Source organism: Cyanistes caeruleus, chromosome 6 (genome assembly GCF_971803275.1).
Source record: "Cyanistes caeruleus chromosome 6, bCyaCae1.hap1.1, whole genome shotgun sequence".
NCBI classification, from domain to species: Eukaryota; Metazoa; Chordata; class Aves; order Passeriformes; family Paridae; genus Cyanistes; species Cyanistes caeruleus.
The window spans coordinates 55,944,647-55,957,705 of record NC_141706.1 but is presented as its reverse complement, the minus strand read 5'-3'; positions in this window follow the sequence as shown (position 1 = coordinate 55,957,705).

Genomic DNA, 13,059 nt, shown 5'->3' with positions numbered 1-13,059 from the left:
TACTCACCCCCACCAGTTTATTTTATTTTAAAAAATATTAGAACACGAACAACAATAATGATGGATTTGCTCTCAGGTACCTAGTAAGGGACCTGATCCTGTAGCAATCTGCACTTGGGGTGATTTATCAGTTTGTGGTCTAGGGAGGAAAAAATATCAGTCTACAAAGAGATTTTGCATCCATGTAATGCAAGAATGGAAATTCATCCAGTGATTATTCAAAGGTATGATGCAACTTGGTTCTGGTATGTTAGGGAGCAGAAGAGGGTTCCAGCACAGAAAGAACTGAACCATTTAAGCATGTGCAGTTGCTATTTTTCAGAGGGTTTTTATAATGCTTCTACACAATAGGCAGAAATTTCTCCTAAATAGTCATTCTAGTCTATTGGGTAATTAATATGCATATTAAAAAATTCTAAATATATATTTAATCAACTAGCTACATAAAGTGCCTCAAGCCCTGAATACATATGAACCCAATAGACCAGAACAGCTGAAAAAAAGCTTGCTTCAGGCTCTGGGGGTACATTCCATGGAGTTTGCCTTTAAAATAGTCTAGAATTGACTTGAAGAAGCTGGAGCACCTTTAAAGATGGGTCCTTCCTTCTCATGGCATAGATGTAATCTGAATTAATGCAGCAGAAGGAAATGTGAAGGTTTGTCTGTAAGGGCACTCTAATAAGTAAGCAGCCCAGGACTTGAATTCCTTAGGTGGTCTTCCAGGAAAGTGCAGCTGTGAACCTTACATAGCCTGTTTTCTGGAATTGTGACTCAGTTTCCCTTTTAGCAAAATGGAACAAACTATACTTACCCTCTTCACATCTTTGTGGGGTGTGTTAAAGAGAACTATCCAAAGATACAACAGTGCAAGATAGGTGCTCAGGTCTCCCTGAAAACCAGGAAGAGGAGTCATTCTAAGTGCCCTCCACACCCTTGAAAATCTCACCTTTGTTTTATTGATGGCTACAATGCACTTTGAGACCTTTGGAGGAAAGATGTTATAGAAGTGAAAAGCTGCTGGGAAAGATGGAATAAAAATTGGCTAAAAGGTCAACTTCAGAAGCAAAGAAATATAGTGTGAGGATAACCTATGGCAAGTACCCCGAAGGCTACACCTGGGAATGTGGGAATATGAAGTCAAATCATTTTTGAGTTAAATAAAGTATTACACAAACATAACAGCAGAGGAATTGTGACCTATGCCAGTTCAGGGGACCAGAAACTGATCATTCATTCTTTAGTTAACCATCCATATGTAAAAGGCTTCTCTGACCACTCTAGTGTGGATCACCTAAATGAACAGCTCCTTAGTGGTCATCTTTTCTGGAAAAGGACACATTTCTACCCAATAGCCCCTACTGAGGGAAGAATGAAGACTTCTACAGTTTCAGCTATATGCATATTTGCTCAGCACTCTCAGATTTTATTTCATGGCCAAAAATCCATCATCATTTCCCCAAACAATTCAGCTTATAAGCATCACCTCTTTAATCTGCTCTTAGGCATGCTGCAGTCAAGCTGTAGTAACACACTGGATTCTGTGGGACATCTTTGTGACCTGAAGAGGCCCAAATTTACATTAATGCATTTATCTTTTTGTCTCTCAGCTTTGTTACTTTCCATCACTCTGAAGCTGAATGATCTCAAAATTAGGTCTGAAACAAGACTCTAAATTTTGGTTTAAAATAGTCTTATCCACAAGGAACAAAATAACAACAATTGCTAAGGGCACTTGAAAAATACTGTAAAGAATGTTAGTAATAATTCCAGGTGTATTAAGGTATTAAGCTGAAGTCAGCAAACCGCATTATATTTACGACTTCTAAAAGTTAAGTTTAACTGGAAAATAAAAATTGTGAAACACAAATTAATTTTTATTAGTTTGTTTTAGAAGAGAGTTCCTTAGTAAAAAATATTAGATATAAAGAAAGAAAACCCCAAAACCCTTACTGTGATGTTCAGATAAGAATTATTGGGTTGTTGGAAATATGAACTGAGTTTAGAGCAATTCCCCTTTTATTACCAAGATGAGCTATGATAATTAAGGTTTTGTAAACTATGATTTACAGCCTCCTGGATATATTCTCACCACAAGATCCTTGTCTCATAGAAGCAGTAGTCAAAATAACTAAAGAGGTCTAGAGGAGTTCATCGTATAGCCATAATGTTCAGGATATATAATACACCTGTTGAATTTTAAGTTTTAATAACACAGTTGTTTTTTTAATCTATTTTCATACAGGATGATGGCCACATAAGCAATTACCACCTAGTGCTTGCAGTAGCAAAAAGAATTGGGTTCTTATGTGGATTTGAATATACACAGTTTAAATGATGCCACAGGTTGAGTCAAGAAAATGATCTCTTTCATTGGTGAAATGTATAAGTCAAGCAGAAAAATAGGGTGAAGAATTTGATTTTCCCAGGGCAACATTTGTAATGGCACATCAGGGTTCTTTCACAGAGAGCTTATGGAAAACTCATGTGTTTATGGAGGGATTTGTGGGAGGTAATCAGGAGTCAACTGATCACTGCAGTCTACTTGCTATCTGGGAAATTCTAGAAAGACCCAGTCCAGAGTTATGTAACTGAACATGACTTCAGTGTTGGAAACAAGGTGCTTGATGATTTTCCTTTGTAATAGTGCAGAAACCTGTGTGTTTATATATAAAAATAACCTTAAAAGGCTGGTCAGAAAGAGAGAGGAGCTTGGTTAGGTGAAACCATATAGATAAGGACATGATGTTTACATCTAAAGTGATGTTGAGGAGAAAAGATAATTTGTTTTGAAGGATGGAACTGACCTAGGTAAACCTCTAGGTGAGAAAGACAATGTGTACACTGTGTACTCTCACATGTACTAACTCACATGTCAGAAGCTGGTACAAGGGGCTACCACTGAAGGAATGTTGGCTCTCTGAGAAACATCTCCCTGAGAACTGAGAGAAGATTCCTGAGTTTGGCTTGGGACCAGAATAGTCTGGCACAGATAGATTCTGTACAGACAGGCTTCAATTGTCAGGGGCACCACAGTCTACACACCTAGACCTAGGACAAAATAAGTGATGCATATGATCAGAGACAATTTCTCTTCATATTGTTTGCTCAGCTGTAATAGAATATGAAAGTTGCTAGAAGTGATTTTGCAAGACTGTGAAATCACATTCATTCAGCAAATTTGTTCAGTGCAGTTACAACTAATACTAGTGCAGTAAAATAATTCTGGAGATACTTTTATTTTGTCTCCTCTTGAATCAAGAGTACTGATATTAATTGAAATTCAGTGAGAGATATAGGTAATTTGAGGGTTTATAAAAAATTATTGTGAGAAAATGTATGTAATGAAATGAAATTAAATATGTATGAAAACATATTTTTATTGAATTCAGATGACCATATCAATTCAGATTCAAATCATTATTGGTCAATGGAAAAAAAACAACCCCAATAACAATACAAGATCAACCAAACAAAAGAAACAAACTTTTAAAATCCAAACCAAATCTAAACCCCAACCCTAACATTAAATTTAAGTCATTGAACAAAGTTCAGGAAATGGAATTTTAGGATCCTTTCATCTGCAGCTGACATTGGTGAACTAGGAGAAGTTAAATAGATATATATCTGTAGAAGGTTTGGACAAATGACTCAAGAGCTGAAATTCTCCTGTGAAACAAAATGGTCTCGGGGGCTCCTTGTATATTCATTCATTGAGAATGTTATGCGGTTCTCTTGACTAGACTCTATGAGCAAGGGTAAAGTGCTGGGGCAGGAAAGGGATTGAGACAACCATTGATGTAACCTTGGCCCCATAAACCTGACACTTTCTCCCTTATGCTGGTTTGTTTATATTCCTGGAGTTTAAAAGTGGTCAAATGTTTTCATCTGCTTGGAGGAAAAGGAAATTCACTCTGAACAAAACCTAGATAGCAGCAGTAAGTCCTGAGTATATTTCTGTGGCCACACTAAAAATGACTCCCTGAAAATGGGGGGTTGTAATGGGAGTGCTGACACAATCTGATTCCTAGCTAACACTTTGCAAGCTGTGCTGTTATAATAAGAAGAAAAGGTTGTGTCTTCAGTGGAAAACTGATGGAAGTTAGTAATGCTGGGTGAAAATATGCAGCTCATTTAAAGGAGGAGAAACTGTAACAAAGTAAATGAATCACATAAAAAAAGGGGAAAAAAAAAAAAGAAGACAGCTAGGCCAGAAATGAAAGACATATAAAATAGAAGAGAAGAAGATTTTTTTTCCTCTATTCAGCATACCCTGAGAACCTGATTGTCATCCAATTAGAGGCTGAGTTAAGGTCTGATTAATCTATCACAAGCAAAAGGCCCTGGCTCCAGTCACTAATCGGGGAGGTGTGAAAAGTGTGTGTGGGTCCCTTGAGGTTTCTTCAGCTTCTGTGTTTGCATGATCAGGTGCTCCCACAGAGTCAGTTCCAGGACAACTGTCTTTTCTCAATTATTACAGCTAATTGTAAATACAACTGTACAAGCCAAGGACTTTGGATCCTGCTTGCTGAATATGAGCTTGCCCTGCAGTAAGAGCATAGCCTCTTCTGAATCCCTACCTCTTTCCTTTATAAAATTAGACATTGGTATAGGGGCAGCCAGCCCCATATGTTATGCAGTTGATTGCTTTTAAACAGGCCCCCTGAGCCAGTTTGAATAGCCTGGGTGATAAGTGTCTCTACAGCAGGCTATAAGGAAAAAAAGGAAAATTTTTCCCTTGAGCAGTGGATTGACTGCAAAGACACTCAGAAAAGGCTACTGCAACACGAGGCCTGCAGCAGCGGTCTGAGGGCTCAACACAGTGATGGCACATCCAGGCAGCCTGTCTTCATCTGCTTCTCACCCACCACCCCCATCCGTGGGGATGGGAGCCCTGGCAGCACAGATTCAGCAGGATCCAGACACGTCTGCCTCACCTCTCTGGGGGAAAATTTTTGGATTTGGCTGCCTGAGGTACCTGCCTAGGGTGGCAAGACTTGTTATTGCAGCATTTCTCCAGGAGGGTTTGATTTGGTTCTCTATGCATTGTCATCAAGCATTGCTTGACACACCCTAAGGCATCCACATGCGGCTGTCAGATGCGATGCCGCACCTACAGCAGACCTATGTCTTTCTGAAGTGGCAGCTGAGGCTGGGCAGGAATGTTTTAGGGCATCTCAGATGACACTAAGTGCCTTTGCAAAGCTCAGTGCCTCTAGAAGTGAGCCCTAAGCATCTATTTGGCTTTGTTTCGATGAGAAAAGCAGTAACAGAAGATAGCAAAACACAGTCTGAGTATGTAGGAGATATATATAATATTATTTGGTGGCTTGAAAGCCATCAGCCAACACTGATGGGTGCTGGGAGACAGAATTCAGAGCACCTGGAGAACTGTTTCTCTGTTAGGTGGTGTGATACTGGCATGCTGAATATATTTTTAATGCCCCATCTAATCATTTTGCATCTGCAACTTCCAATTTTACTCTGCTGTGGCTAGAGGTGGTAAAAAAATCCACATGGAACACAGTGGCGACTCTTGTAAGTCTTCCAGTTTAGATAGCATTGGTCATATGTACCTACACTTCAGCATGTTTTGAAGGCTCTTCTGGGAGGATGAAATCCTCTGAATCTTGTTGCAGGCCTTCTGTTTATACCAGATATTGTTATACCAAAGTCCAGCTACCTGCCATTGGGATAGGCAAGAATTTCTCCAGTCACCATTACCACTATGAGTAAACAGCTTACTGTCTGACATTTGAGATGGGCTGCCTTTGTTCCTCTGTTTTTGCTTCCTTGTTTTATACAATCACACCATTTTCTTTCCAGACTAGGATGATCACATAACTCTTAAATAAGGCCCAGTTGGATCTCCTCCCACTCTCTCTGAAATATATGTATTGAAGCACATAAAGTACCAAGACTGTTTTGTATAGACTTATATTCAGATATGCATACATATATATGTGCATTTTTATACTCTCATATAAATACATATACATATATCTACCTATCCATATTTTTATATATGTATATAAATACAAATATACAAGAAATCTACATTGTAGTATATACAGCTTTGGCAGATAGTTGTATCTTCTCATTATTATTATTATTTCATAATCATGGTTTTACTATTCCCAATAGATGTATCATTCAAAATGAAAAAGAAAAAGTTAAAAATTGAAAAATTATTTTACAAAGTATGAGGCAAAAAAGATGGTTTATGTTCAGTCAGTGCCACATTGCAGACTGCAGAATGAATTAATATGTGAGGCAAGTCGTTTCCATTTTAAGCATATCTGACCACAGGATTCTGTGATTCTATTCTGTGATTCTGTGATTGCCTGCATATAAATTAAAATCAAATGGATATTTCCTTAGATATTTCTGGAAACACTTTTTGGCCATTTATTTTAAAAAAAATAAAACAAACTTGATGTTAAAAATATGCTTGTGATTTCCACTTACAATGAAAATGTTGTAAATAGCTAAATCAAAAACATTCAATACTGAGAGAGAAATCTCAGGACTTACTGCTTCAAAACCACAGACTTCTAGCATGTAAACTAAAGAAAAATCTCCAAGAACATGTAGTAGCATTTATAAAAGCAGAAATATACTTCAAGAGGTGTAATTATATGAGACATTTTATCTTCTTGGGTGGCTGACTTTTGAGCTGATTTTTTTTTACCATTTTTTGACGTATAGGCATAATTGGCCTAACTGTACTGTTTTTGAATCTACAGCTCTGTAAGAAAGGATGCTAGTCTAATTCCTTAATTAGGCCCACACTGTGGACCAAAACTTCATGGCCATGCTTGGGCACGAGGAGCAGTGATCTCTCTGCCAGCTCCCTTATCTCTCCATCTCTAACCTGCAGGTATGGGAGGAGCACTTCATACATTTCTCTTCATCCTAGAGTGTGACAATTAAGGTGGTCTAGCAATAAGGAAACACTGCTCCGTTCCCCCCACAGTCAGGAAAACAATTTGCTATTGGCAAAATTGTATACTTGGATGGTGTTTTCCATTGGGGAAGAACAGTGCAATGCTTGGAATTAGCCTGGGGGTCCAGTTTGATTCACTGCCTTCCCAGGATCTGAGAAGTCAGTTAGATATTTAGAGGAATTTGGAAAACTTATTTATATTCAAATTGATAAGAATTATCTTCCTAATGCTCAGAATTAATTTCCTAAAGAACAATATGAACATTGAGATCTTGAGGGTACAGATTCAGTCTTATAATGCCTTAATTGACCATTCTGTCCATAACAAAGAAAAAAATTCCCACTCCTTCAGTTTGCTGTGAAAATGGATACAAGAAACAATATTTTGAGATGTTCCAGATACACTGGCAGTATGAAACAATACTGAGTATGTTACTTCTAAAGATAGATGAGGCTGGGTTTTGAGGTACAAACTGTCCTTTTAGTTCATTATCAGTCCATGGAAATCCAAAGGAATATTTTTGTTCTACTAGTAAGACAAAAGACATTTTGGTATGTTTTAATCAGTAGACTGCTAAATGTTTTCTCTACTGAACTGTGAATAATGAATTTATCATTGTTCCTGGCTGTTCAATATGGTGTCTCTTTTTCAAAATATCAGTAATCACAATGCAGTAGTGCTCCTGGGCCTGTTGACAATTTTACACTAACTTTGCATTATTTCCAAGCCTTTATCTCAAATTGGCATCATTTTATTGCATTGATAACTAGAAGTAGCAAATCAGAAATTAGAAAGAAAGAAAACTGACACTGATTGATGTCCAGGTCTTTCTCCTGATTCGCTGATTAAACTCATCAATCTATATGCAGAAGAGATGTCCAATGCAAATGGAACCAACCAGCCTTAACGAAGTTGTGTTGTCAGCATACTAACGGGAAAATGGGATCCTCATGGCAGATAGGGAAAACAAAACTAAACCAGAGACTGTCTGCTACAAACAACATTTATTTAAGAGATGGCAAATCACTATTTAAAACACGTTCTAAACATGACAGTAAATCTTGTTGGCTGTACAAGATTAGATTGTGGTATATAGATTGTGCAGAAAAAGAAATCAGGCTAGTTATGGGGCCTCTGGGCTGTGAGAAAACAGTGCTCTTTCAAAACTCAGTAATTCCCCAGCTTGTTTGGAAAATGAAAATTAGTGTGGCTACTAAAGTATCCAAGTCTCCAGACACTGTAGTTTTCTGAGATTGCACCTTTCTGTTCCTCATCTACTTACACAGAGGCGCTACTGTCTGTTTCTTTCAAATGAGAGATCATCAAATTGGAGCTGCTTCCTAATTTTTATTAAATAAAACATTTTACAGGGATTCAATGTATTATTATTTCCGTATAAATCAAAATAATTTAGAGTACAAAGTAACTGAAGAAAATGGCTGCAAAGCAGAAGTGTTAATCTGGAAAAAAAATAAACTTTTTCAAACTCTTTGATAAATGGTGCAGACACATAAGTTCAGGGAATATACAGACTTTCGCATTTAGGAATGGCTGAGCTGAAAAAAGATCAAAACAAGCAAATATGCAAGAATTTTATCAAACTACTGAAAATCTTTGGCCAAGGTTTCAGAGAAACCAGCCAGTTCCAGAGAAAATAGGTAAAAGAATTTCCTCAAAATCATTTAATCAGAGATAGTTGGACAAAGATGTTTTTTTCTTATGAATGATTTTATTTTTTTTTTTGTCTTAATAGAAGAGAGAAAGATTTTCCAGAAATATGTTAATTTTTTATGTTTTTATTTTCTGTAGTTACTGTTGCTAGTACAGTTATATTTGTGTAATTTCTTGCTAAAAGTTTGACTTCTGAAGCTCCTTGACCTAATTTTTCTTATGGTCAATGAATTGTCAATAATGAGGTGAAGACTTAGATTGGTGATGGAGTCTAGAAAAAAAGGAAAAGGAAAATAAAATGTGTTTAGGCTCTTCAGCACCTCCTTATTTAGAGTGGCCGTTTACAAAGTCATTGTGTTGGATAAATCAGTTTCCAAAGCCACTGTTCAGAAGCTGTGTGCTACCTGAAAGGCTCAGTGATGTAATTTCAACCACAGGAACATAAAAATTCAAGTGTGAGATTACAACTGGCACACTTCAGGTTGACGGTGAAGGGTAACCCTTCCCCAGTGTGCTCTTTGCCCTCTCCTCTCTGTGGCTGCCAGTGGGCACTGACCTCTGTCAGCTGGAGAAACAGATACAAATCTCAGTACTCAACAATGTCCTCTTCCTTGATGTTTTCAAATGCTTCATTTCATATAAAAATATATATCTTCTTCATTATTTTCCCTCTTAATGTACATGAACTATGTTCCTACAACTCATTAGATGTTTATTTCAATGAATGTAAAGGAAAAAGAATAGTGCTATAAATCAGTCCTTTTTTCACCTCTAGGCTCTTGACTCCAAACAATTTTTTTTAAAATAACTGTAAAGCCACAAAATATTTTAAGTGATCTTTTCTGTCCTGCTTGACATAAAATTAACACCCCATATCAAATTTATTCTTCAGGATTTCCTGAAGAAGAAAAATTCTAAAAATACATGGAAATTAATAGATCCCCCTCTGACCAGACTAGGATGCTATAGGCTTTACTGGGGACAAAAGTAGTCCATAGAATGTTATATCTTCTAAGAGAAAGCTTAGGAGAAGTCCTGATAAAAGATGGTGTGGTAGCTGTGGAATCTCCATCATTAGAGGACTTTAAGAGCAGGATTAGACAAGAAGTTTAGGAGTGACATAAGTAGAGCTGGTTTTGCCTTAGGGCAGAGGGATGGACTAACTGACCTCCTGAGGTCATTTTCGGCCTTGTGATTCTGTGAATGAAGACATGCATCTCCTCCCAGCCACAACAGAATCCATCATCACCCAAGACCATTTCCTTTCAGTGAAATGCATTCAACCTTAACTTTGTCCTCTGTTTAGCTCTATTAAGAAAGTATGCTTTCAGATGTACTGTCTTGGTGTAATGCAATATTCATTATGTGCTTTGTTAAGAACAAGGAAAAGATGTAAAATTTTGAAGTTCATTAAGAAATTACAAATTTCTATAAATTTTTATTGCATGGTTGAAGTTCATTAAGAAATTGCAAATTACTACAAATTTTTATTGCATGGTGGAGGAAAAAGCTACAATTAACAAAGAAAAATGGGGTAATGGGTCTTCCTGGTTATATTTACTTCTTTAGAAAATATGAAATCTATTCTTAGATCTTGCACTGTATCTTTATAGTGTTGTGTGTGTGTATGTATATACATGCATATGTATTTATTTATATATTTGTATGTGTATCACTTTAAGATTATTATATTGCAAATAAGAAATGAGTGTAGGAAATGCAATTTTTAGCCTAGCATTGTGTCATTTTGATATTGTTTTGTTTTGTGTTAGAAGATAGGACGAGGGTGAGTAGAATTAAATAAAACCTTTATATGTGAAGCCTTACAAGAAAAGTAGTCACTTTTCCAGGTTCTTGCTGATTCTCCAGTCAAGACATAGACCTGTTCCAAGCTGAGCTCTCTCTTACACTGCCATATCTTCCTCATAAACTTGTTCTAATAAATACTTGGTCAATTATGATCTGAATGATACCACTAAGAATTTTTAGCAAGCTCCTTCTAAACACACAGGTACTTATTAAATCAGTATAATTTTCTACATACAATCTAGAAAACTGAAAAAACAATTGAAAACACCATCCAAGATTACTTATCACACAATAATCTGTCCATTAGGTTCCAGTTTAACATCAGAGTAACTATGATTTTCCCATACTGATCTTTTACTTCCTTCTCTCATGAGTGTTACTGATTATTTCTTCCTAGAGAATTTCCTCATCTTTATCATATTCTCTATGACTTTCTATAACTACTTTTTATCTTTTCTTTCTTAGTGTACAAACATGCTTTTATTTTTTTTTTTGACTTAGGAAGTGCATATATGATCTTGATTTCATTAATGCCCTAGGTGTTAATTTTCTTTTCTTTTCAGAATTTTAAAGAAATATAGCATGTGTCTGGGATGTTCCTGCTCTCATTCCTACATCTGCCTTCACAGGAAAATCTTCTTCTCATCAAAGATGTTAGGGATTCTTAGCCAAAGATCAAATTTAAAAATGATGCATGTCTCATCAGCATAACCAATCCCACACTTAAAATCTTGTCTTCCTCCTCCTTTCTCAACTATTTTCTCCCTTGTTTTCCTGTTTCCTCTAATCCTCCCTTTCATTTCTTCCCTGGTCCATTATTTCAGTTACTTTCAGCTTATTATGGTGGTATCCTTATCTTTCTCTTTGATATTCTTCTCCTCTAAACCACAGGTCTTGGTCACTTCATTCAGTTAGACTGATGTAGCTATCACCTTGGGTTTATTTTTCTTCATAGACCTAAAGGAAAGAAATTCTTTATTCTCTCTTCTTTTTGATCAAATTCATCACCATATTGCATGTCACTCAGGCTAGTGACCCAGCTCCTCTCTGACAGATTCTTGGTCCTTGCATCCAAATACTGTCTACATAATTTATCAGAGACATAACCTTTTTAGCCATCCACAGTTAAAACCAATCTCAGATTTCATGATCTCATATCCCAATTTCTACAAGTAGGATTCTACAATTTGGTAAAATGTGCATTTTTGTATCCAGAACTTTAACCATGATAACCTTACCTGCAAACTGTTCCTACTTATTTAGCATCCCTCACTTTCTTTTAGTGACATTTACCAATGTTTAGGAAGACTCTCAAATATTAATCATGTGAAGTGAAATGACTTGAGGAAAAAACAGCATGAAGGTGAGTCAGGAGAGGCTTATGATAGATACCAGGAGAAGGTTTTACATGCAGAGGGTGGTTGAGCACTGAAACAGGCTCCTCACAGAAGTGGTCACAGCACCAAGCCTGACAGAGTTTGGACAAGGCACTCATCCATGTGGTGTGACTCTTGGGGCATCCTGCACGGGGTCAGGATATTGGACTTAATGATTTTGATGGGTACCTTCCAATCCAGGTTATTTTGTGTTTCTATTACTGAAGCACAGCACACTGACTACTCATGTTTCTTTGTTTTCTTCTATTCCACTTACTTACAGAACCAATATCCTTATCTTCAACTTGTAAGTCTATACAACATTTTACTCTTGTTTGTACAGTGCCTAGTACAATAGCAGTTTGTGTTCATGATAAGACTCTTAAAGCTTGATAGAGTTAATTCCCTGAAATTATCTGTCCAGCTTTAAAAAAAATCAGAATTAGTCCTGCTGCATCTGTATATATTTCCGTGGTTCAGATGTGTCACTGTTCATGAGAGAGAGAATGGACAGGCTTTCAATTGCTCAATTGTACCTTTAATCTTAAGGCATGGGGAGGAAAAAATCACTAACCCATAATTTCCTAGAATGAATCAGAAGAGGATAGTAAGCCACAGAATATTAAAACATTTGTGAAAGAGAAATGTTTCTTTCTTAGAGTGCAAAGTTCATCTTTATAGAAGGATTTTAAAGTACTCATCTTCAATGTAAAATCACTCAATAACCTTGAAAAGAAAAATATGCCCCCAACCTCAATTCTTTTGGAATCTGAGAAGGCTAATAAGTGATGACAAACTATTGAAAGCTGTTTGCCATACTTATTAATTCTTGCTGTAGCTTATTCCTCAAATATTCCATCAAAAAGCAGAATATTGTAAGACTGTGACATCCATTAGCTGTGGCTAAGCCAAGTTAGAGCATTTTTTTGTCTATTTAAGGCCAGTAAAATTGGAATGGACAATTATCTGCCCGCTTTGCTCAAGGGCAAGCAGCAAAATCCATCAGGCTTGGAGGTCAGGTGGTTTGTCTGCCTGAGTCACTCTGGAACTGACCTAACCCTCGCCTTGTGAAGTGTCCGTGGAAGCCAAGAACTCCATTTCAGACATAGCTGAACCATTCAATAGCTGCTTTTCACAGCCAGAATGACTGTTTCTGGGACCACACCATCATGCAAGGCAACTGGGCTGTGGTGCAAATTCTCTTGTGTTTAAATTGTAGGAGAAGCTATACAATGAAACAATACATTTAAATCCCATAT